The 24,611-nt window shown below is 37.8% G+C and overlaps 1 protein-coding gene across 7 annotated transcripts in view; it reads left to right on the forward strand.

The window, feature by feature from the left end:
* The first annotated feature begins 1,256 nt into the window (after positions 1-1,256).
* Positions 1,257-24,611, forward strand: part of MIPOL1 (mirror-image polydactyly 1) — a 320,926-nt gene continuing 297,571 nt past the window's right edge. For 3 of the 7 annotated variants that reach the window (XR_006203777.1, XM_042943012.1, XM_042943008.1), the window contains exon 1: positions 16,138-16,356. The gene's annotated coding sequence lies outside the window, so the exon portion shown is untranslated. Of the gene's footprint in view, positions 1,353-16,047; positions 16,357-24,611 lie in introns of those variants that run through there. The other 4 variants (XM_042943011.1, XM_042943013.1, XR_006203778.1 and 1 more) reach the window with 4 other exon arrangements.

Genomic DNA, 24,611 nt, shown 5'->3' on the forward strand with positions numbered 1-24,611 from the left:
CTTCGAAAGCCCAGGACGACGGAGTGGGCCGAGATGAGTGGGCGAGCTCGCCGGCCTCGCTACCGACCTGCACAGCTTCTCCCGATCGAGAGAGCCGGGGCTGGGCAGTTCCTTGCGCCGAGTGAGGCTGCAATCCGGCGACTGCTCGGAGGTGGAGGCTCAGGGCGCACACTCGCCGCCGCGTGATGTGCCGCGGGTCCGAACCTGCCCGCTGCACCCTTTCAGGGGCGCTCTCTCGGCGCTGCGAGGCTTCCTGGGCTCCGAGAAGGACCTCGGGGGAGAAAAGACTCGTGGATGGGGTCGGGCTGGCTGCCGCGGTGAGGCGGGTTTGGTCTCTTAGATTGGCGCCCACGCGCTTCCCTATCGGGAGCCGCCTGCGGTTTGTCAAGCTGGACGTGCTGCCTCTGATAACGCAAGTAAAGAAGCGTCTTCGGCCTAGCGGCCCGGGCTGGGGCGACCCTTGCCCTCCCGGCAAGCAGGCGCACTGGGAGGTCCTAAAGAACGGACAGGTGGATAAATTCTTTGGAGTTAGTTGTCCTGAAATTGTGGGCAGTAGAAACGAGAAAGCAAATCCCATTTGCAGTTACCTTGCAATTAGGTTAATGTAGTACTTCACAAAGAAATGGTTTTGGCTTAAGGGAATTTATCACAACTCATCAACCTGAGTTTTATTTACTGAAAAACCAAAATAAAGAAGAGGCATTACTACAGAGAAGTGTCATAGGTACCCTAGGTCAGTGATTCTCAAAGTATGAACTTAGCATCCAGGAACAGAAGCACGATGTGAGAGTTTGCAAGAAAGGCAAATTCACGGCCCCACCCATATCTACTGAATCAGAATCCCTGGGTAAAGGGCTCAGAAACCTGAGTTTTAGTAAGTTCTCCAGTGATTTCTTACGAGCGTTAAAGTTTGTGAACCACGAACCTAAATGATCAAGGAACATTAAGGAACTATCAGTATATTCTCTCTATAAAACACTTAATTGTTCACACTAGCCCTTTTAGGATATTTGGCAAAACATAAATGCTAATTTATACTGTTTTTAAATTTTTTTTAACGTTTTATTTATTTTTGAGACAGAGAGAGACAAAGCATGAACGGGAGAGGGGCAGAGAGAGAGGGAGACACAGAATCGGAAGCAGGCTCCAGGCCCTGAGCCATCAGCCCAGAGACCCACGCGGGGCTCGAACTCACGGACCGCGAGATCGTGACCTGAGCCGAAGTCGGCCGCTTAACCGACTGAGCCACCCAGGTGCCCCTATACTGTTTTTAAACCACAAGTTACAAATACTATGTAGAAGAGACACAATATAATGAAATTTCAGAAAAATACCTGCTGCACCTCTAACAGGTAGGATACCAGTAAAAGGTATGTGGAGAGGATTTGGAGCCCCTATTGTCATATTAGTTCTTAAACACACTATTTAATGCTAAATATATTCACTTTGAACCATATGAAATTGCCAATTATGAAAAAGCCAAGAACAGTGGAGTATCAGCAATATAATATGATTAAAACCTTATTGTATATGATTTCCACTTAACTATGCAAAATACAATAATTAGTTTCATGTTTTGTTTTTATTTCTGAGGCAGAGCTATTAAAAGCTGGTAATAATGGTATCTGACTGGCAAAACTGTTGAAAGTAAGGAATCGGGGAGTTTGCTGCTTGTGGATCAGATACGCAAAAATAAATTTTCTCATATTTGGTCAAATGTTTGATTAAAATAACCAAGTTTGAAATGTTTGCCATGAGATAGTTTTCAGAAATGTTTGCTATTTAGGTAAAAGCTTTTGAGCAATGTTTCAGTCTTTTACAAACTAAATATGAAGTATTAAGTGCAATATAGAATCATGTATTCAACAAATATTGAGAACCTGTTATTATACTAAGCACTAAAATCAGAATTTCAGAGCTCATAGGAAATATTTCCCTCATCGTCCAGTGAGGACCCTGAGTTTCCCAGGATCACACCACAAGTTAATAATGTCTCTGGGATTTGATTCCAGAATTCCCTCTTCTAATAGCAACAGGATTGTAGATTTCAATATTAGCCGCAGGCCAAACTACATTCTGTCACACAGAAAACCAAACTAATTAAATGCCCCCAAATTAATTTATTTCTTCATATATATAAGTGGAGAATTTTTTTAAGTTAAAAATAATGTCACAACTATTAAACCCCAAGGCACACACTGAACAAAATTCTAGATTCATTCACTGAAAGCTTAACTAAGTATCAGCACTTTCCTACATACTGGCAATGTAACAGTTAAAATTCCTAGTGGAGCATATAATCTAATGGAGGAGATACTACCATATTGCAATATAAGTAAAACTTTTGCCTTCCTTAGATACTCCTTGATACTCCCAGATCAAGATTTAAAGATAGCCTTTTTTTGGGGGGGTCAGTGTAAAGATAGCCTTCACCAATTCCATGAGGTCCTTAATCTCTGAATATCTTATCCAGAGGAGGTAGGTGCAGGTTTATGGTCTCACTAAGACCTCAGTCTCTTAACACCTGTATGGATTCAGTGAGAAGACCCTCCTAGACATAGTTCCAAATACTCTGTTAGAAAATTACTACCAATTATTAACCTCTTTGGGCTAGAGCAGATTTTTTTGAGTAAAATAAGCAAAGCCTGCCATCACATCTGATTTATGGTCCTACACCTCTAGAATAGTTGAGGAGATAAGATCTGGGTATAAGAATATTCTGAAGCTGGGACTCAGCCAGTGTTAATCTATAGTCAACAAATACCCACTGTGCTAAGAGCTCTGATTATAGGATGTATCTCTTACCTGCAGCCAAATTTGCCTGTAGCTAATATTGGAATTCTGGGAGGTTTAGCACTGAGGGGGGGTGGGGGGGGGGGGAAGGAAATTTTACTTGACCTACTGTTTCAGATTTCCTTTCTCTCATTAGATAGATTACTCTTTCTATTATTATTTGCCCTGATATCAGAGCAAAACTGCTAAAGTGTCAAGCTTATATTTTTAAATGATTGTTTAAATTAAATTATTTTAAAATGATTATTTGGTTGAGAACTACATAATTAGAATGGCTAGAAACTTAACTGCCAGGTACCCTAAAATACTCACTGAACATAAATATCTAATAATGTCTTCAGTGTCTTGTTGGAATAAAGTTTTTGTATTGGGCCATTGGATCAGCTACTGTTCAAGACCAAAACAATAGTGGCTTAAATAAGATAGAAATTTATTTTCCCTCATGTAAGCCATGAATAAGGTTCCGGCCAGCAGAAAGAAGAGAAAGACAAGAAGCATAAAAAAAGACCTGGAAATTATACAGATCTCATTGGTCAGAACTTGGCCACATGGAGTATACCTAGGTACGAGTGAGGTTGGGAAAAATAGTGTTTTGCTGTGTGGCAATGAGTCTAGGGGGGAAAAAAAACATTATGGAAGGAGGGGAGAATATATTGGAAAATAAACAGCATTGTTTACTACTTTGGGGAAAAGTTTAGGAATAAAGAGCTATATTTTATTTGTATTTATTTATTTATTTTTTAAATATGAAATTTACTGTCAAATTGGTTTGCATACAACACCCAATGCTCATTCCAACAGGTGGCCTCCTCAATACCCATCACCCACCCTCCCCTCCCTCCCACCCCCCATCAACTCTCAGTTTGTTCTCAGTTTTTAAGAGTCTCTTATGTTTTGGCTCCCTCTCTCTCTAACCTGTTTGGTTTTTTTTTCCTTCCTCTCCCCTATGGTCTTCTGTTAAGTTTCTCAAGATCCACATAAGAGTGAAAACATATGGTACCTGTCTTTCTATGACTTATTTCACTTAGCATAACACTCTCCAGTTCCATCCACATTGCTACAAAAGGCAATATTTCATTCTTTCTCATTGCCACGTAGTATTCCATTGTGTGTATAAACCACAATTTCTTTATCCATTCATCGAAGAGCTATATTTTAAAATGACAGTATTTGCACATTTTGAAAAAAATTGTTTTCCTCAAACTTAAAGTTAACTTCATTAGTGTGTCACTAGAAAATACAGTATAACCCCATGGTATTCCAACTATGACTGGACCCACATCTCAAAATACCATTTACTAAGAGATACATAGCCTCTGTAGGCCCATAGACTCTTTTATTTAGGTGTCAAAACACAGACCCACAAATGCAGAATTTGGCATACATCCATGTAATAGAGTACTCCCAAGTCCATCCATGGAATAGGGTAGAAAGTTGGGAGAGATTATAACTCTTGAACTATTCAAAAAGACCCATTATTCCATAATATTCTTATACAGAAGTATTAGAAGTATTGAAGAAATGCTATTTACAAGTGAAAGACTCATGCTTTAAAATTTGTGGGTCTGTCATTGCTCTAAGCTCTTAATGGCTTATAACTTACAAATACCGAGGCATCATGTTATTATTTAGGACAGATCTTAGGTTCTGGTACATTAGATTTTCCCATTATCTAACAGAACATTTCTAAATTCCAAGGGACTTTACTGGACAGTGTGAACAAAATAATTACTTGGGAAACTTTTTAAAATATTTTATTGTGATATGACAGGAATAATACTTAGAGGTCATATATATATCAGAGTTCTGTTATTTGGGACATCGCTCAGAATCTAGAAGTTAAGACTTCTGTGTGGTCAACGTGCAGAAATCTATGCATTTTGCTCCTAGGAGAGCTTCCCCGGCCTTCAATCAAAACTAATTTTAGACTCAATTCTAAAAAGGTTGGTAGAGTAGATGTCTAAAATCTTGGTTCATGGAAGATTAGACACTCAGTTAAGTGTCTTACTTCGGCTCAGGTCATGATCTTATGGTTCGTGAGTTCAAGCCCTGCTCAGGCTCTCCACTGACAAGCCTACTTGGGATTCTCTCTCTCCCCCCTCTCTCTCTGCCCCTCTCTCCGGTGCTTTCTTGCTCAAATAAATAAACCTAAAAATAAAAAACAAAACAAATTAAAAGAGAATTGGGGAGGGGGAAATCTGGAAGATTCTGGAAAAGTGGAGAGAACCTGCAACTCACCTGCCATATTCAGCCTGCCTAGCAAATTGTAATAATGACAATCTTCATTTAATGCTTATGCCAGGCAATGGGCTGAGCATTTTGTAACCCATTATCTTGTTCACAATATTTCTGTGACAGATATTCTTATCCTCATCTTACACTGGCATACAGATTAAGTAACTTGCCTGAAATCACACTGAGTATTTGAGGTATTCTTTGAACCTAAGTATATATAATTTAGGAGGCCTCTCTCTGAATCACTAGCTGTGTTGTTTTTATGTTCTAATTTTAATTTCAACTTTTCTATACATAAAAAAAAATCGAAATGTGAAATTATTCACAGTAAATAGCTTGTGGTATCCTAGACTTTGGCAAACAAATTAGAAAAGCACAACTTCAGTGTCACAAATTGCCTATGTATGAAAGGTATGAATTTTCTGTTTATTAAGTCAGGGTTTCTCAACAATGGCACCATTAACATTTTGGGCCAGATAATTCTGTGTTGTGGGAGGCTGTCCTGTGCAATGCAAGATATTTAACAGCATCCCTACCCTCTACCCATTAGCTGCTGGTAGCAACTCCATCCCAAATCGTGACAAACAGAAATGTCTCCAGACATTCCTAAATGTTCTCTGCAGGGCAAAAGTACCCTTAAGTGAGAGAATCACTAGTTTAAGTAAAAGAGCTCATATGATACTGAAGCCTATATTAACTTTCTAGAATCATAGAATAATAGACCTGGAAGAGACTTTAATCACTTCCTTATTTGACAGTTTAGGAAACTGAGGTGGGAAGAGATTGAGGACCTCACCTATGTCACCAAACTACTTAGTGGAAGAGTTGGGTGGGAAAGCCAGACATTTCCTGCTCTCAGAATTGGTAATCTAGGCACTTATGGATGTGACATTTCTTATAAACTGAATTCAATACTGTGGTTACAGTGGCTAGAGTCATCTTTTTAAAGCATAGTTCAGATATTACCTGTTCTAAGCCATCTAGTGGCCTTCTGTCATCCTTGGAATAGAATCTAAAGTCCTAGCCATAAGCCCAAAAGATGTCCAATATGGCTCTCGCTACCTCTCCAGACTCATTTCCTAACACCCTTCTCTTTCACCCTATTCTCATCACACTGATTTTCTTGGTATTCCTTTGAACACTTTCAAGCATGCTCCCATTTTTTTTGCATTTGCTTTTCCCTGTGCCAGGAATGTTCTTTTCCTAGACCTTCCCATGACTTGCTTCTTCACTTCCTTTAGGCATCTCCACAAAAGCTACTTTAACAGATAACTTTACATGGCTAAAATTGAACTTGTCCTCAACTTTTTCACTCTTTATGTAGCCTGACTTTTCTCCATTACATTTTCAACACCTACATATATTCTGTATTTAGTTGTTTATTCCTAGTCTTTACCTCTTTTTGAATGTCAAGTCCATGCAAGAGTGACTGAAATACTGTCTAGAACATAGTAGGCATTTAATAAATATTAATTTAGTTAATGACTCACATTTGACCCAGAAGAATATCTCATACCCTTTGAGTAATCACTCCTCTTTTATCCTTCTCCGATCTCCTGGCAACTGCTAATATACTTACTGTCTCTATGGACTTACCTAATTCTGAATATTGCATATAAAAGGAATTATACAATATGTAACCTTTCATGCTTAAATTCTTTCACTTAGTATCATGTTTTAGAAATACTCACCGCTGGTTGCCGGTCATTGAGCTCTGTGCTGACAGCTCAGAGCCTGCAGCCTGCTTTGGATTCTGTGTCTCCCTCTCTCTCTGCCCCTGTCCTCCTCATACTCTGTCTCTCTCTCTCAAAAATAAATAAACATTAAAAAAATTAAAAAAAAAGAAATACACCCACTTTGTAGGATGTATCAGTACTTTATTCATTTTTACAGTTGAGTAATAATTCCGTTTTATGTTCCACAATTTGTTTATTCACTCATTTATTGATGGATTGTTGGATTGTTTCCACCTTTAGGCTATTAAGAATAATGCTGCTGTAAACATTTGTGTACAAATTTTTGTGTGGCCATATATTTTTCATTTTCCTTGAGTATATATATAGGAATGGGATTATTGCAACTACCAACTATTTTCCACAGGGGCTATACTATTTTACATATCCAAAGAAATGTGCAAGTCTTCCTACTTCTCCACATTCCTCCCAAAACATATTTTCCTTTAGTTTTATTTATTTATTTATTTATTTTTATTATAGCCATCCTAGTCTGCATGAGGAGGTGGTATCACATTGTGGCTTTAATTTGCATTTCCTCAGTGGCCAATGAAGTTGGCTATCTTTTCACATGCTTGTTAGCCATTTGTATATCTTCTTTGGAGAAATATCTATTCAAGTCCACTGATTATTTTTTTATTGGACTATCTTTGTTATTGAGTTGTAAGAGTTCTTTTTAAACAGTAAAACCTCAGATTTTGAGTAACCTGTGAGTGTTCTGCAAGATGAGCAAACATGTTCAATAAATTTTAACTTGATAAACAAGCAATGTCTTGCAATATGAGTAGTATGTGATGCCAAATGTCACATGATCAAAACTGAGCCAATAGTTCTTTGTGTCTCTCTCACTGCGGGATTATGGGTGATCATCTCTCATGCTCAGATGCTTGGTCTCAAGCCACTATGTTTGGCAGAAATCAGTGATTTTTCAGAACATTGGAAGGTGCCTACAACTGGCACTAGTGTATTTTTTGCCACTTCACAGCACCTATGGACAGTCCTTTGCTTTTCCATGTAAGAGAAAGCTCAGGAATGCTTTGCTTCATTCTAGGTCAGGCTGCCTGCAGATATAGACACTTTCCTCTGCTGCCTTATTGCCAGTTCCATTAAATACAGTATTTGACAAGAGGTTTTTTTTTAATTTTTTAACATTTTATTTATTTTCAAGAGACAGAGAGAGACAGACAGACGGCAAGTGAGGGAGGGGCAGAGAGAGAGGGAGACACAGAATCCAAAGCACACTCCAGGCTCTGAGCTGTCAGCACAGAGCCTAACATGGGCTTGAACTTACAAACCATGAGATCATGACCTGAGCTGACATCAGATGCCGCCCAGGTGCCCCGACAAGAGTTTATTAATACTGTACTGTAGTCAACATACATGCGAGCATGTACAATGGCCCCCATGCAGGAAAATATTCCATGGAGCCAATAGAGAGTAGTGATTCTGTTAGTGTTAGTGAAAGTTGGAAAGTTTGTCCTACACAATAACCCTCCTCTCTCTTGTCTCCCTCACACCAGCCACGAAGGTTTTCAAAGGTAAGTGCAGGTTAATTTGTTTATTTTTCTTATTTTATAGTTTCTTTATTATTTTGTATATTACAGTATTATAATCATTTTTAAATGAATATTTTAGGTTGTGGAGTCAATCATCTGAGTTTCCATTATTTCTTATGGGGAAATTCATTTTGATATACAAGTGCTTTGGATTACAAGCATGTTTCTGGAATGAATTATGCTCACAAACCAAGGTTTTACTGTATTCTGTATATTAAACTCTTAGATTCATGATTTGCCCATGTTTCTCTGACTCTGTAAGTTGTCTTTACATTCTTGATAATATTCTTTGATGCCCAAAAGTTTTTAATTTTGGTGAAATCCAACTTATCTATTTGTTCTTTTGTTGCTTATGTTTTTGGTGTCAAAGAATTCACTGCCAAACTCAAGGTAATAAAGATTTAATCCTAAATTTTCTCATAATAGTATTATAGTTTTAACTATTTATTTATGTTGTTGGTTAATTCTGAGTTAATTTTTGTGCAAGCATACCACTGAGATATCACATGTGCATTCACTTCCAGACCATGCAGTAAATCAAATGTCACAATAGACTCAAATGAATTTTTTGGTTACCCAGTGTATATAAAAGTTACATTTACATTACACTGTAGTCTGTTAAGTGTGCAATAGCATTATGTCTAAAAAAACCAATGTACATAATTTCACTTAAAAATATTTTATTTCTTGGGGCGCCTGGGTGGCGCAGTCGGTTAAGCGTCCGACTTCAGCCAGGTCACGATCTCGCGGTCCGTGAGTACGAGCCCCGCATCAGGCTCTGGGCTGATGGCTCGGAGCCTGGAGCCTGTTTCCGATTCTGTGTCTCCCTCTCTCTCTGCCCCTCCCCCGTTCATGCTCTGTCTCTCTCTGTCCCAAAAATAAATAAAAAACGTTGAAAAAAAATATTTTATTTCTAAAAATGGTATCATGTGCACTTTTAGCGGGTCATAACCTTTTTTTTGGGGGAGGGTCCTGCCTCAAAGTTGATGCTGCTGATTGATAAGGGTGGTGGTTGCTGAAGTTGAATGGCTGTGACAATTTCTTAAAATAAGACCTTTGCCACATCCATTGACTCTTCCTTTCATAAATCATATTTCTGTAGCATGCGATGTTCTTTAATAGCATTTTACCCACAATAGATATTTCAAGATTGGAGTTTCAATTGTCTCAAATCCTGCCACTGCTTTATCAACTAAAGTTTATGTCATATTCTAAATCCTTTGTTTTCATTTCAACAATCCTCACAGCATCTTCATTAGGAGTAGATTCCATCTCAAGAACCCACTTTTTTTTCGTGCCTAAGAAGTAACTCACCTGTTAAAGTTTGATTATGAGATCAAAGCAAGTCAGTCATATCTTTAGGCTCCACTTGTAATTCATTTTTCTTGCTATTTCCACCACTTCTGTGGCTGTTTCCACCACTGAGGTCTTAAATCCTTGAAAGTCATCATTGAGAGTTGGAATCAAATTCTTCCAAGCTCCTGTTAACGTTGATATTTCAATTTCTTCCCATGAGTCACAAATATTATTAATGACATCTAGAATGGTGAATCCTTTCCAGAAGGTTTTCAATTTGTTTTTCCTGGATCCATCAAAGGAATCACTTTCTATGGCTGCTATAGCCTTACAAAACGTATTTCTTAAATAATAAGACTTGAAAGTCAAAAATACTCCTTGATCCATGGGCTGCAGAATGGATGTTGTGTTAGGCCTGAAAACAACATTAATCTCATCACACATCTCCATCAGAGCTCTTAGGTGATCAGGTGCTTTGTCAATGAGCAGTGATATGTTGAAAGGAATTCTTTTTTCTGAGTAGTAGGTCTCAACAGTGGGCTTAAAATATTCAGTAAACCATGTTATAAACAGATTGTTATCATCCAGACTTTGTTGTTACCTTTATAAAGCACAGGCAGAGTAGATTTAGCATAGTTCTTAAGGGCCCTAGGAACTTTAGAATGATAAATGAGCATTGGCTTCAACTTAAAGTCACCAGATGCATTAGACTCTTATAAGAGAGTTAGCCTATTCTTTGAAGCTTTTGAAGCCAGGTATTGCCTTCTCCCTATCTATGAAAATCCTAGATGCCATCTTTTTCCAATAAAAGGCTTTTTCGTCCACACTGAAAATCTGTTGTTTGGTGTATCCACCTTCATTAATTATCTAGATCTTCCAGATATCTGGCTGCTTCACCTTGCACTATTGTGTTCTGCAGATGGCTTCTTTTTTTATACCTCAAGCTCTTCTTTGGCAGCTTCCTCATCTTTCTCAGCCTTCAAAGAAATGAAGAGAGTTAGGGCCTTGTTCTGGATTAGGCTTTGGCTTAAGGGAATGTTGTGTCTGGTTGATCTATGCAGACCACTAAAATTTTCTCCCTAAGAGCAGTAAGACTGCTTTGCTTTCTTGTTCTTGCGCTCACTGGAGTAGAACTTTTAATTTCTTTCAAGAGCTTTTCTTTTGCATTCACAACTTGGCCATTTGGCACTAACACCTACCTTTCAGCTTCTGTTGGCTTTTCAATAAGCCTTCCTCACTCAGCTTAATCATTTCTAGCTTTTGAATTAGGTGAGATCCCACTGCTGCCAGAAGTGCTTTGGGGCACCTGAGAGTCTCATTTGATTAAGCATCTGACTTTGGCTCAGGTCATGATCTTGCAGGTTGTGAGTTCAAGCTCTGCATTGGGCTCTGTGCTTACAGCTTAGAGTCTAGAGCCTGCTTTGGATTCTGTGTCTCCCTCTTTCTCTGCCCATCCCCCACTTGCACTGTGTCTCTCTCTCGAAAAAATGAATAAACATTAAAAAAGATAATAAAGCATAATGTTTTTAAAAATGGAAAAAAAAGTGAGAGGTATAGGGCTCTTCCTTTTACTTGAACACTTAGAGGATCTTGTAGAATTATTAATTGGTTGTAATTTCAACACTGTTGTGTCTCAAGAAATAGATAGGCCTAGCAAGAGGGCTAGAGATGGAAGAATGGCTCGTCAGTAGACTAGTCAGATAACACCAATAACATTTATCAATTAAGTTTGTTGTCTTATATGGGTATGGTTCATGGTGCCCCCAATAGTAACAACAAAGATTACTGATCACAGATCTCCACAACAAATAATGAAAATGTTTGAAATATTGCAAGAATTACCAAAATGTGACAGAGACACAAAATGAGTAAATGCTGCTGGAAAAATGGCGCTGATATACTTACTTGATGTAGAGTTGCCACAAACCTTCAATTGGTAAAAAACACACTATGAAATGCAATAAAGCAAAGTGCAACAAAATGAGGTATGCCTGCATATGGAGGGAAGTTGGCATCCAGATTCATTCTTTTGCTTATGGGTATCCAGATATCTCAGCACCATCTGTTGAAGAGACTATGTTTCCCCCATTGAATGGTCTTGGTATCCTTGTCAAAAATCAATTGGCCATAGATATTTGGGTTTCTTGGGCTCTGTATTCTTTCCATTGATCTATATACCTAGCCTTATGTTTGTACCTTACTATTTTGGTTAGTGTAGCTTTGTAGTAAGTTTTGAAATCAGAACACATACATGCATCTTTCCTTTTTCAATAGTGTCTTGACTATTTGGGGCCCCTTGCAATTTTCTATGAACTTGAGGATTAGTTTATCAATTTATTCAAGAAAGGCCATTAGGATTTCTGTAGGGATTGGACTGAATCTGTAGATCACTTTGGACTGAATCTGTAGAGTAGTGCAATTCAGTTGTGCCATCTTTTAATCTGTGATCATAGAACACCTTTCCACTTACGTCTTTAATTTCTTTCAGCATTGTTTTGTAGCTTTTAGTGTACAAGTCTTTCACAAACTCTTTGGCTAAATTTATCACTCATATTTTATTCTTTCGGGTTCTGTAGTAAAGTATTTTATTTCCTTTTTGGATTATTTATTGCTGGTGTATAGAAACAATTGATTTTTGTCTATTGATCTTGTGTCTTCCAACTCTGATGAATTCATGTATTAATTTTTTTGTGGGTTGGTATTTTGTCTATGTAGAATCATGTCATTTGCAAATAGGGATAATTTTACTTCTTCCCTTCCAATTTGGATGCCTTTCTTTTTCTTTCATAATTGCTGTCTCTAGGATTTCCAGTACAATGTGAATGGCAGTGATAATATTAGGCATCCTTGTCTTGTTCTTGACCTTAGGGGAAAAGCTTTCAGTCATTATCATTGAATGTTACATGTGGATTTTTCATGATTTTTTATCATGTTAAGGAAGTTCCCTTCAATTCCTATTTTTCTGAGTATTTTATCATAAAAGGAAGTTGAATTTTGTCAAGTGCTTTTTCTATAATTTATTGAGATGATCATGTGGGCATTTTTCCTTTGTTATATTAATATGATGTGTTATATAGATTGAGTTATATTGAACCACCCTTGTATTTCTGGGATAAATCCTTTTAATGTGATTTTGAGTCTGGCTTGCTAGTAATCGTTGAGAATTTTTGCATCATAAGGGGGACTGGTTGGGGATACTGGTCTGTAGTTTTCTTGTGATGGCATTAGTATAAGGGTATAAGGGCATAAGGGTAAAGCTGATTTCATGGAGTATATCAGGAAGCATTTACTCCTCTTCTTCTTTTTTTGAGTAAAACTGTTAATTCTTCTTTATGTGTAGAATTGCCCAGCAAAGCCATTTAGTCTTGGATTTGTTTTTATTTTAATTACTGATTCAGTCTCTTTGTTATAGGTCTGTTGAGATCTTTCTATTTCTTCTAGAGTAAGTTTTGATAATGTGTGTTTCAGGAATGTGTGCATTTAATCTACATTATTTGTTGGCATACAAATGTTCATAATATTCTCTTATAATTATTTTAATTTATCTAAGGTCAGTAGTAATGGCACCACTTTCACTTCTAATTTATTTACATCTTTACTCTTTTCTTCACCAATCTAGTTGAAGTTATTAGAATTTTTAAGTATTCATTTGTCTCACTTGTAATCTTTATTATTTCCTTCCTTCTGCAGGTTTAGGTTTAGCTTGCTCTTCTTCTACTTCCTTACAGTATAAAGTTAAGTTTTTGTTTTGAGAGGTCTTCTTTTTAAATATAATCATCTACAGCTATGAATTTCTCTCTTAGCACTGCTTTCACTGCATTCCATTACTTTTGGAATGTCATATTTTCATTTTCATGTTTCTCAAGGTGGTGTTATGTGTTGAATTGTGTCCCTCCAAAAAGAAGTAAAGTCTAATCTACAGCACCTCAGAATAAGACCTTATTTGGAAAGAGGGTCTTTGCATAATAATCAAATTATAGTGAGGTCATTAGGTGATCTTAATACAGTGTGATTATATCCTTATAAAAATGGGGAAATTTGGACACCGAGGCAGACATGCACAGAGGGAAGACATTATCAAGAGGCATGAAAATGCCGCTTGGTTATTATGGTGGGTAGAATGTTTTGAAATCAGGAATTGTATGGCCTCCACTTTGTTCTTTCTCAAGCTTGCTTTGACTATTCAGGGTGTTTTGTGGTTCCATATGAATTTTACAATTTTCTTTCTGTATTTATGCAAAAGATGCCTTGGGATCTTGATCAGGATTGCACTGAATCTGTAGATCACTTTGGGTACTATGTACATTTTAACAATATTGTCTTCCAATTCACAAGGACGATGTCTTTCCGTTTGTATTTTCTCTTAGCAATATTTTATAGTTTTCAGTGTACAAGTCTTTCACCTCCTCAGTTTATTGCTAAGTATTTTATCCTTTTTGATGATATAGTAAATGAGATTTTAATTTCCTTTTCAGATTGGTAATCCTTAGTGTATCGAAATACAATTAATTTATATATATGTGAAATCTTGTTTCTATTTCTCTAGATTACCCTGCCTAAATGCACATGGCATTCTCATGTACTTGTATACATAGTTTTTATTAATTACTCTATTTCCAGAACTGATTGCAGTGCCTGGCACATTGTAGGAGGCTTAAGATATTTGTGGAGTTGAGAGCATTCATGATCTGACATTCTTTTGCTTCCGGTAAAAAAATAGGGGAGTTCATTTTCTTTTCCCTCTCATCCTTATTGAGATTTCTGCAAAAGCCCAACTTTTAAAAGTGATGATCTTTGATAATTAGCTTGAGAACAGGAAAGAACGCTGTAATTGGTCTCTTTCATTTCTTATAGACTGGCAACTGTTAGCAGGATAGAGAATAAAGAAATGTGTATATGAGCAACAGTGGTGTGAAGAGGTTTGGGAAAAAAATAGCTATTGAGATCTGAAAAATTCAGGAAAAGAACATTAAAAAGTTACCTTGAGTAAGTTAGAGGAAGGACTAGGGAGAAAGACCTAATGTTTGGTATCACTGTTTTTTTGGAAGAAAAAACAACTTACCAAAGGGAAAGAAAACATGGGGTTTTCTCTTTACCCTAGACTTTTAGCAGCCAGATGAGCTTTTAAAAACTAGGGTTAATATACCTTTACCCAAAGAAAAATAGTATAATCACTTTCTCTAAATTTAACTTATAAACCCATTATTTGTTTTGAATTTTCTCAATGTTGTGGTCACTCTCCCCCCTTGTTTCTTGTTATTTCTTAGCTAGGAAAAGCAACTTTCTCTTCTTTCTTTTACACATAATTTGGGGTGGCCTTAAACCTTTTCAGAAGTCATTCTTGATTGGAATGCCCTTCCCACCTACTCTAACAAACTATACTACTTCTCTATTTCCTCTATATTTGTCTCATATATTTGATGGTACTGTGTCAATAAATATCTATTTCAGACCTTGACTGAAGTAAAGAAAAATGTATTTCAAAGCTGAATCTGTAACAAACATCTTCAGACACTGTCCATTCATTACAATAAAATAGCCAATAGCTTATGAATATTATAACCTATTTTGTTTCAACCAACTTATATCCCATTTTTTATGTCTTATTTTTTCACTCCCCTTTTTTGCACTTAATAAAGTGTTGGGAAACTGTCCACACTTCCTATTATGCCAGTTCTCTGGGGGATGTGGTGTAAAAAACCATTACTATTGCTTATCAAACACCCAGAAGAGTTCCAGGCACATAGTATGTACTCAATAAATATTTGGTATCTGAAGGAGTTAAGGTGACATTTATAAAAGCAATACTGATATGGGGAACAAGAAAACATCTGAATTACTAGCAGTTATTTAACAATGTCAGTCCTTTCTTGTTGAAACACAGAAGTACATGAATTGAGGACTTAATTCTTTAATTCTGGAAGGTTCAACACTGAGACTTAAAGAATCCATTAGTTGAATATAAGCATCCAGATCTCGTTCTAGTACTTCAGTCAAAAAGTTTACCACCCTCAAGTTTTAGTTTGTAAATATTCCCTGGTCAGGAGCTAGGTATTGCTTTTTGCTCACCCAACTGGAGTCCAACTTCAGCTCTTTTCATTCAACCATCACTTCACAATATGCCCCCCTCCCGGTGTCCTCTCATCCCAAACCACACACAAACCAACCAGAAAACCGCAATTCCTCCAACTTCTTGGACAGTGCAAGGCTAAAGTTGAGGCCACAAGACACGTTTTTAACCACAAGGTTTCCTCCTCTAGCCCGATTAGGTTTTGTCGGGGCAATATTTTGCTCTAATAGAACGCGCTCGTAGTCTCGGAGTGGACACCGTAGCGTTCAGCTGGCGCAGTCACCGGAGACTACTAAATCCGTCTTCTTCTCTAAACTCTTACAAATACTTCCCAAGCTGGCACAGTCCTCCAGAAGCCCCGCCCCGTGGTTTTAGCACCGCGGTTTGCGCATGCCCAGTGCGCGCCGCAAGCTCCCGCCGGGCGCCCGTTCCGCCTTGGTTCCCCGTGGCCCCGGCGCGCGGCGTGCGTCTGGCTTCCTCCCCCATCGGGCCCCGCCCGGTCGTTTGCGGGCGCGCGCACCTTCCCAGGCGGGCGGGCGGGCCTCAGGGTCGAGAGGCTCTCGAGCGAGCGTCGATTGGCTGATGTGGTGGCCACGCGTCGGGCCTCTGAAACTCAGGGCGAGCGCCCAGAGTCGGCTCGCCAGGCAGTGCCAGGCGCATCTCAGGTAAACAGGTAGGCTGGGAGGTTCGGGCGACCGGCGAAAAGGAGGGGGTGGGCTTAGATCCAGCCCTGGAATTTCCGGCCGCAGCCTCCTTGGAGCAGAAGGGGCGGCGCGGAGTCTGCACCCAGTGAATGTTGACCCCCTATGGCCGGCAGTGATAGGGCTCACGCGAAGGTCAGCGTCGTGGGGTCCTCAGGTCCTCTTTCTGGGCATAGTTTCGGCACCCTCCTGTTTCTTATTACAGAAGTTCAACAGCTGAGCATTTATTCAAGGGTGTAGATTTTTGTTTGTTTTTCCCTTAAGTGGCTGTTAGTTGGAGAGTTCAGGTCCTGGCTCAGCCTATGACTCTGTGTCCTTGAGAGTGACTTAATCTTTGTGGATTTCAGTTCTCGCACTTACAAGTTTTAGCATAGAAGACGGTGCTTCTTTAGGCACTGGGAGCGGAGCTGTAGAAAGGTACTGTTAGAAATTTTTAGGTTCACAGTGTGCCTGAGCCCAAATTTTTCTGGAAGGTGACACCACCCAACAGTATTTGTGAAGTATTTTAAGCTCCATGAATGGAAGTAACTAAACACAAGGTAGCAGCAGGATGGTAGAAAGAAAGAAAGAAAGAAAAAAAAGCTTTCCACAAGAGCAGAGTTTTTGAAAAGCTTCTTTGAACATTTTATGCAGATTAAATCACTGTGGAGATAGACAAAGGTAAACCAAAACAAAGGACCAAACAAAACCACTTTTCAAGGCTCCCCCACCCTCCCGGTAACTTTAACATACTATCATAAGTTATTGGCTTTTCAGAGTTTCACCTTGGCACCTAGTGTGGTACTAACCGAAAATGACAGGTGCATAATCATTTGGGTATCCTGTGCAATAGTATACCAAGAAAAATAACTAAGTTGACTTCTATATTACAGGAATTAAGAGATCTCATTGGTGAGAAGTAATGATGATAAGTCAGAAAAATGAAAGGGTGGACAGTCCTTTAAAGGAATAGATTTTATAAAAATCTTTTTAGTGTGTTAATTTTTAAGGTATAATACACATAGAGAAAACCGCATAAATCAAAAGTGTACAGAGCGTACATATCCATGTGTCTAGTACCTAGATCAAGAAAGGACATTACTTGAATCTTAGAAACTCCACTTTGTGTGATTCGGTTCCAGAGGTAACCATTATGTCGATTTCTAAAGTCATCTATGAATTTACTTGTTAATTGGCTTTATATAAATGGAATCATGCAGTAAATAGTCCTTTGAGTCTCACTTTTGCTCAATATTGTATTTGTGAGATTTACACAAATTATGTAGCAGTTCTTATGCTGTATAGTGTTCCATCCAGTTTTTGGCTATTATGAACATTTTTGCAAGTAGAGTTGACCCTTGAACAACATGTGTTTAGACTGCAGGGGTCCACCCATGCGTGGATTTTTTTTTTTTTTTTATAAATATAGTATACTACTGTAAACGTATATTCTCTTCCTTATGATTTTCTTAATGTTTTCTCTAGCTTTAGTGTAAGAATATAGTATATAGCGGCGCCTGGGTGGCTCAGTAGGTTAAGCGTCCGACTTCAGCTCAGGTCATGATCTCGCGGTCCGGTCCGTGAGTTTGAGCCTCGCGTCGGGCTCTGTGATGACACCTCGGAACCTGGAGCCTGCTTCTGTTTCTGTGTCTCCCTCTCTCTCTGCCCCTCCCCCATTCGCGTGCTCTCTCTCTGCCTTTCAAAAATGAATAAATGATAAAAAATTTTTTAAAAAAGAACATAGTATATAATACATGCACCAAATGTGTGTTAATAGACTATGTTATCGATTAGGCTTCCAGTCAACAGTGGGCTATTAGTAATTAAATTCTTAGGGAGTCAAAAGTTAAACTTGTATATTTGACTGTGTAGGGTTGGTGCTTCCAACCCTTGCATTATTCAAGGGTCAGCTGTATTTTGGTGAACCTATGTATACATTTCTGTTAGATATACACGTACCTGTTGGTGAAATGTCTATATATAGGGTATGCAGGTATGTATTTCTTGTGTATATTACCAAAAAAGTTGTTCGAATTAGTTGTTTCAGCACTCCTATTTGGCATTGTTTGAGAATTCTGGCTCCTCCAAATGCTCGCGACACTTAGTGTTGTCTTTAGCCATTCTGGTGGGTGTGTAGTGATATCACATTGGTGTTTGTCCGTAATTTCCTTAATGACTAGTAATACTTAACACCTCTTCATATGTTATCGGCCATTTGGATATCCTCTATTGCGAGGGTCATCAAATTTTTTTTGTTAGGGGCCAAGTAGTAAATGTAGGCAGTCCTTGCATTGTAAAGATTCATTTAAAATTTTTTTTCTTAATGTTTTACTTATTTTTGAGACCGAGGGAGACAGAGCATGAGCAGGGGAGGGGCAGAGAGAGAGGGAGACACAGAAACAGAAGCAGGCTCCAGGTTCCAAGGTGTCAGCACAGAGCCCAACGTGGGGCTCGAACTCACGAACGGTGAGATCATGACCTGAGCCGAAGTCAGCCGCTTAACCTACTGAGCCACCCAGGCATCCCTGTAAAGATTCATTTAAAGCACTACCATATAAAGCTATGACTGCTTGCGTTTTAGGCTTTGCAGTCCATATACAATATACAGCTTCAGTCCATATACAATATACAGTTTTATTTTCTTCCTTGTTTTCTTTCCTTCTTTTTGTTTTTTCTTCCTTTTTTGCCTGCCTGCTTGCTAGCTTGCCTTCCTTCCCTCTCTTCCTCCCCCCATTCTTTGATTCTTGTTTCATAGACTGCCAACCTACTATGTTGGAAAATGACTGTTCAAAATGACAGTTCAATCTTTAGCCCATTGGTGGTGGTGAAATTATTGAGAGGGGCTACATTGAAAAAAAAAAAAAACCCTGAAAACTAACAGTATTAAGTATTGTGTGCTGTAGTGTTTTGAGGTTAAATAATAGTATTAAGCAGCATGTGCTATAGTGTTTTGGAGTTAAATTTTAAATCTCTAAGTATATTTTCTTTGCTTCTTTCCAGTTTTACCTCAGGGCTAATTAGATAGCTGTTTCAGGCTTCCCTAAACTGTTCTTAATGCTCCTACTTTTTCCCAGCCCTTTATAACTGAGAAACAAAAGAGAGGTAAGAGGTGAGAAAAGACAGGAGATACAACCCCTTTTCTGATAGTGCATAAAATGCTAAGAAAGGGATGAATATCCAAACAGTTCTGGACACTTTGAGGAAAAAAAGTACAAAAAGCATAAAATACTTTTTTGCAGTACTTTCAGATACTGTCTTTTGAGCCATTCCATCATGGGATGGCATGATTAAAATTTTTATCTGCCTGATTGAATATTCTCATAATATGGAAAGTAATAACCAATGGTTTGGGCCATGAAACTCAGCTATTCCATCCCTGCCCATGATAGAGGTCCTCTCTTCTTTAAATGCCACATTGGACTGTCCAGTTCATCTTCTCTTACTTTGGGCCCCCTGCTTTTCACTCAGTACCAAAAAATATCAAAAAACTTTGGAAAATATCAAAAAAAACTTTTTTGACTATTCTTTCAATCTATGTTAACATTTTTAGCTAACAATTTCTCTTATTTTAGGTGGTTTATAGAAGTGAATTTATGAATGTAGTTAGATAATATGCTAAAACCAATGAGAGAGTTAGGGGTATTCTCATCAACTTGATCTTTTCTTTGAGATAGATAACTGAGTTTTGGTCATTCTTACTTGATTATTATGGGATAAGATAAAATATTAAGATTTAAGATAAGCCACTAGACCTAGCTTCCACCACCAACCACTGCTGTCCTTACTCCTTTCTTACATAGAAATTTTGGATCCATTTCTGCAATTATATACATGTGTTTTTACACACACATTCACACATATTTTGACTAGTGCAAATACCTTACTGCTTCATAATTGCCACACAAAATATTTGTACTTATATGCATTGTTTTAACTGTACTTCTTGCATCAGAGTTGGAGTCATTACAAATATTAGGGTTGGTAAAGGGTATAAAGTGGATCTCATATAGGAACAAATAGGGTGTTTATGTAATGCAAATGTTTAATGGTGCTGGACCATGGACATCTGGACCCAGATGTTGTCATTAGCTTCCTAGAGTACCTACTTTCCTGGACATTGCCTGCATCATATTGTCATTGTCGACCTCTGGGACTCTGTATTTTCTAGGATTCCAGTGGGGACAAACCTTGCCTTTTCTGGTTGCAGTTTCAATTTTTAGATGCTTCATTTAGGTTATATTTAATCGTGTTTTCTTTGTTTAAAGTGACTGTATTTCTCTGCTGCAATTTATTATTTGTTGCTTTTATACTTCCCGTCCAGCAGACTTATTACTAAAATGTCTAGATACATGTGACTGGGGATGGGCAGAGGATAGTTCATTTTCATCTCACATGCCACCTAGAGAGATTGTTTTAGGGTTGGTGAAAGAAAAAGATAAATTCACAACATCAATTTTTGCTGCTCTTGTTAGTACTTTATTATTATTCTCAATACATTAATCAGTTTTTGCTGCTCTTGTTAGTGTATTATTACTCTCAACTTCCATTCAATATCTTGGATTTTGATACTATTATAAAGAGGGGATAGGGCTGTTTTAGGACATTGACTGTAAAAGCAATGTGCCATTATGCAAAAGCACTGGGTATAAGAGCAGAATAAGTGTGGCTTACTACCTGTCTACGTTAACCTTTCCTGGAATTTGGTTTTTATAAAATGAGGCATTTTGACCAAATATCTCTAATCCTTGGTAACTCTTTTCAAAAGACTTCGTAGAGAAGCACAGAATTTAGAATTTAAATTACCCTAGAGGTCATTTAGGCCTCATTTTTTCTCAATAAAAATACTGAGACATTGTAGTTAGCCACATAGTTACTAGAATCTAGTTTTCCTGACTTTTAGTTCGGTTTCCTTTTCTGTTATGCTACTTGTAAGAGCCAGCCTTCTGAGATAACCCTGGTATTCACACTCTTGTGTAATCCTTTTCCCTTGAGGTAGACTACTAAAAGGCTCACTTCTGATAGACTATGTCAAAAGTGCTGGGCTGTCACTTACGAGATTATGTTATAGTAGACTATTACCTCCTTTTTGCTGTAGCTTTCTTGCTTGCTCACTTTGATGTAGCCATCTGCTATCTCATGAACTGACCTTAGAAAGATCCCCTTGTCAAGGAATTGAGGAGAGCCTTTGGCCAATAGCCCACAGAGAATTGAAGTTCTCAGTTCAGTAACCCCTAGGAAGTGAATCCTGCCAACAGCCACTGAGTCAAGTTGGAAAATCTTGTCCCAGTGAAACCTTAAAATGATTGTAGCCCTGCCTGATGCCTTGATTACCACCTTGTTAGAGACCCTGAACCCCAGGACCTATCTAAGCAGTAGTAGATTCCTCAGGAACTAAGATAACAAATGTGTGTTGTTTTGACCTGCTAAGTTCTGGAGTAATTTGTGTAGCAGCAACAGTTAAGTAATAAACTACTCGTAGTAATATTTAATTTATTGTAAAAGTTTATTTATTTTGAGAGAGAACACGAGCAAGTCAGGGAGAGGGAGAGAGAGAATCCCAAAACGGCTCAGCACTGTCAGTGCAGAGCCCGATGTGGAGCTCAAACTCACCAACCACAAGATCATGACCTGAGCTGAAGTTGGACAGTTAACTGACTAGGTCATCCAGGTGCCCCAATTTTTAATTTTTTTTAAAGGTTTTTTTTTTTCCCCCCTGAAGTTTATTTATTTATACTTAGAGAGGGAGAGAGAAAGAAAGAAAGAGAGAGAATGTGAGCAGGGGAGGGGCAGAGAGCTAGGATCCCAAGTAGGCGCTGCCAGCCAGCAGTGGAGAGCCCGACATGGGGCTTAAACCTACAAACTGCCAGATCATGACTTGAACTGAAAGCAAGAGTTGGATGCTTAAACAACTGAGCCATTCAGGCACCCCCAATTTTTAATTTTTAATAAAAAGAAACTTTTTAAAAAGAAATAGTTCATCCTAGAGTTTTGTGAACATAGCTTCAGTCTATTTTTATCATTTTAAACATATTTGAGAATATGTTATTTTTACTTTTTGAAAAGCAAAATAATCATTTAACTATTCTGTATTTGTTTTGGTTATAACTTAATTGCTGTATATTTGATTTCAAGACAGGCAACATAAGGAGATATTACTTTGAAAGTTGAGAATTAATACTTTGGTTGAGGGTTTCATTAAAGTGGCTAATTGATGAGACGGATTTACTGTAAATCTCCTTTTGGCAGTTGACATGTGCACCTCTGATTCAGTTATTCTCTGTATTGAAGGTATTTTTAATTTAGATATTTTACTGTTTGGGATGCGTATACTCATGTTGTTTACTCTTGTTTATCTGTAGTTTTGCATTATGGTGATTTGATTGTAAATAAATGCTATTTTGAGACTTGCCTGTAGTATTCCTGGATTTATAAATTTTGGAAGCTACTAGAGTACAACAGGGATTATTTTGCTGGAACCCTTAATCCTGAATCTTGTTTTATATTCTGTCGAAGTATACCAACTTCCCCTCCTTCATAATTTTGTCTTGAGAATTTTGCTGCTGTGGAACAAGTTTTAAAAAACTGGGGAAAAAAATGACATCTAATAGATAAGTTAACTTTTTAAAAACTTTATTGTGAAATGTAATACATGTAAAGACAAGGATATAAAATAATGTGGACAGTTCAATGAATAATTAAAAAGTTAACACCCCTGTAACTACCATCAAAATATTAATGTGCGAGTACTTGCTTTGTATATATATATATATATATATATATTTTTTAATGCTGAGTAAATATGAGTGTATGTGAGAGAGGAACAGATGTGAATTCTGTGGTTGGTGCCATGCTTTATTGTGTCTGTTAGATGAAGTTTCTTAATGCTGTTTTTAAAATCTCTTTCCTTACTGATTTGTGTGTGTGGCTTGGTTGTGGGGTGTGGGTGTGTGCGAGCACGCACGTGCTCGCTTGATTGATAAATACTGAGAATTTACAGTGTATTAAATCTCTGTGTGTAATCATAGATTTATTTCTCCCTAGTAGTTCTATCAATTTTTGATTTATTTATTTTTCAGGTCATGTTATCAGAAACATACAACTTTATAAGTAGTCTATCTTCTTATGAATTGAAGCTTTTTCTCCCCAGTAAGAAGTGTTCCTTTTTATCTCTAGTAATGCCTTTTGTTTTAAAGTCTACTCTGAGTTTTAAAAATGTTTTAATGTTTATCTATTTTTTTAAAGTGCTTTTTTTTAATGTTTATTTTTGAGAGAGAGATAGAGTGCAAGCGGGGGAGAGGCAGAAAGAGAGAGGGAGACACAGAATCCGAAGCAGGCTTCAGGCTCTGAGCTATCAGCACAGAGCCTCACTTGGAGCTCCAGCTCACTAACCATGAGATCATGACCTGAGCCCGAGTCAGACGCTTAACTAACTAGCTCACCCAGGTGCCCCTAATGTTTATTTATTTTTGAGAGAGAGAGTATAAGCAGGGGGAGGGCAGAGGGGGTGGGACAGAGGATCCCAAGTGGGCTCTGCGCTGACAGAGAGCCCAACAGGGGGTTCGAACTCACAAACTGTGAGATCGTGACTTGAGCTGAAGTCGGAGGAGGCTTAGTCGACTGAGCCACCCAGGCGTCCCAAGTCTAGTCTGCTATTTTTAAAAGCTGTTAATTTTGAAATAATTTTAGATTCACTAAAAAGTTAGAAAAATACTACAGAGTTCCTGTAAAAATTCTTCACCCTACTTCTAATGTTAATACAATGTGTAATCATAGTACAATGATCAAAACCAAGAAATTAATATTATAATATTCACAAAACTATACACTTTATCCAAATATCACCTGTTTTTCCATTAATTTTGTTGTTATTGTTGTTGTTCTAGGACCCAATCCAGATCCCATGTTGCATTTAGTTATGTTTCCTTAGTCTTCTCTTGTCTGTGATCTCTTTTGAATTTTGATATACCTATTTCAGCCTTCTTTTGGTTAATGTGGGCATAGAATTGGATTTTTAAAAATCCAATAAGACATCTTTGTCTTACATTTGGAGCATTTGGTGATCATTAAATCCATTCATATTTTATATTATTCCATTTTCAGTTATTGTGGAAATTATATATCCTTTACCATTCTTTTGTAGAAGCATTGCGTCCTGGGATGCATCTTTTCAGACTTTTATGCTTTTCCTTATATGTGTATATATACCCAAACACATGGTTTGGTTTGTTTGCTTTTTTATTTTAATGTA

Source organism: Panthera leo, chromosome B3, assembly GCF_018350215.1.
Source record: "Panthera leo isolate Ple1 chromosome B3, P.leo_Ple1_pat1.1, whole genome shotgun sequence".
Taxonomy (NCBI): domain Eukaryota; kingdom Metazoa; phylum Chordata; class Mammalia; order Carnivora; family Felidae; genus Panthera; species Panthera leo.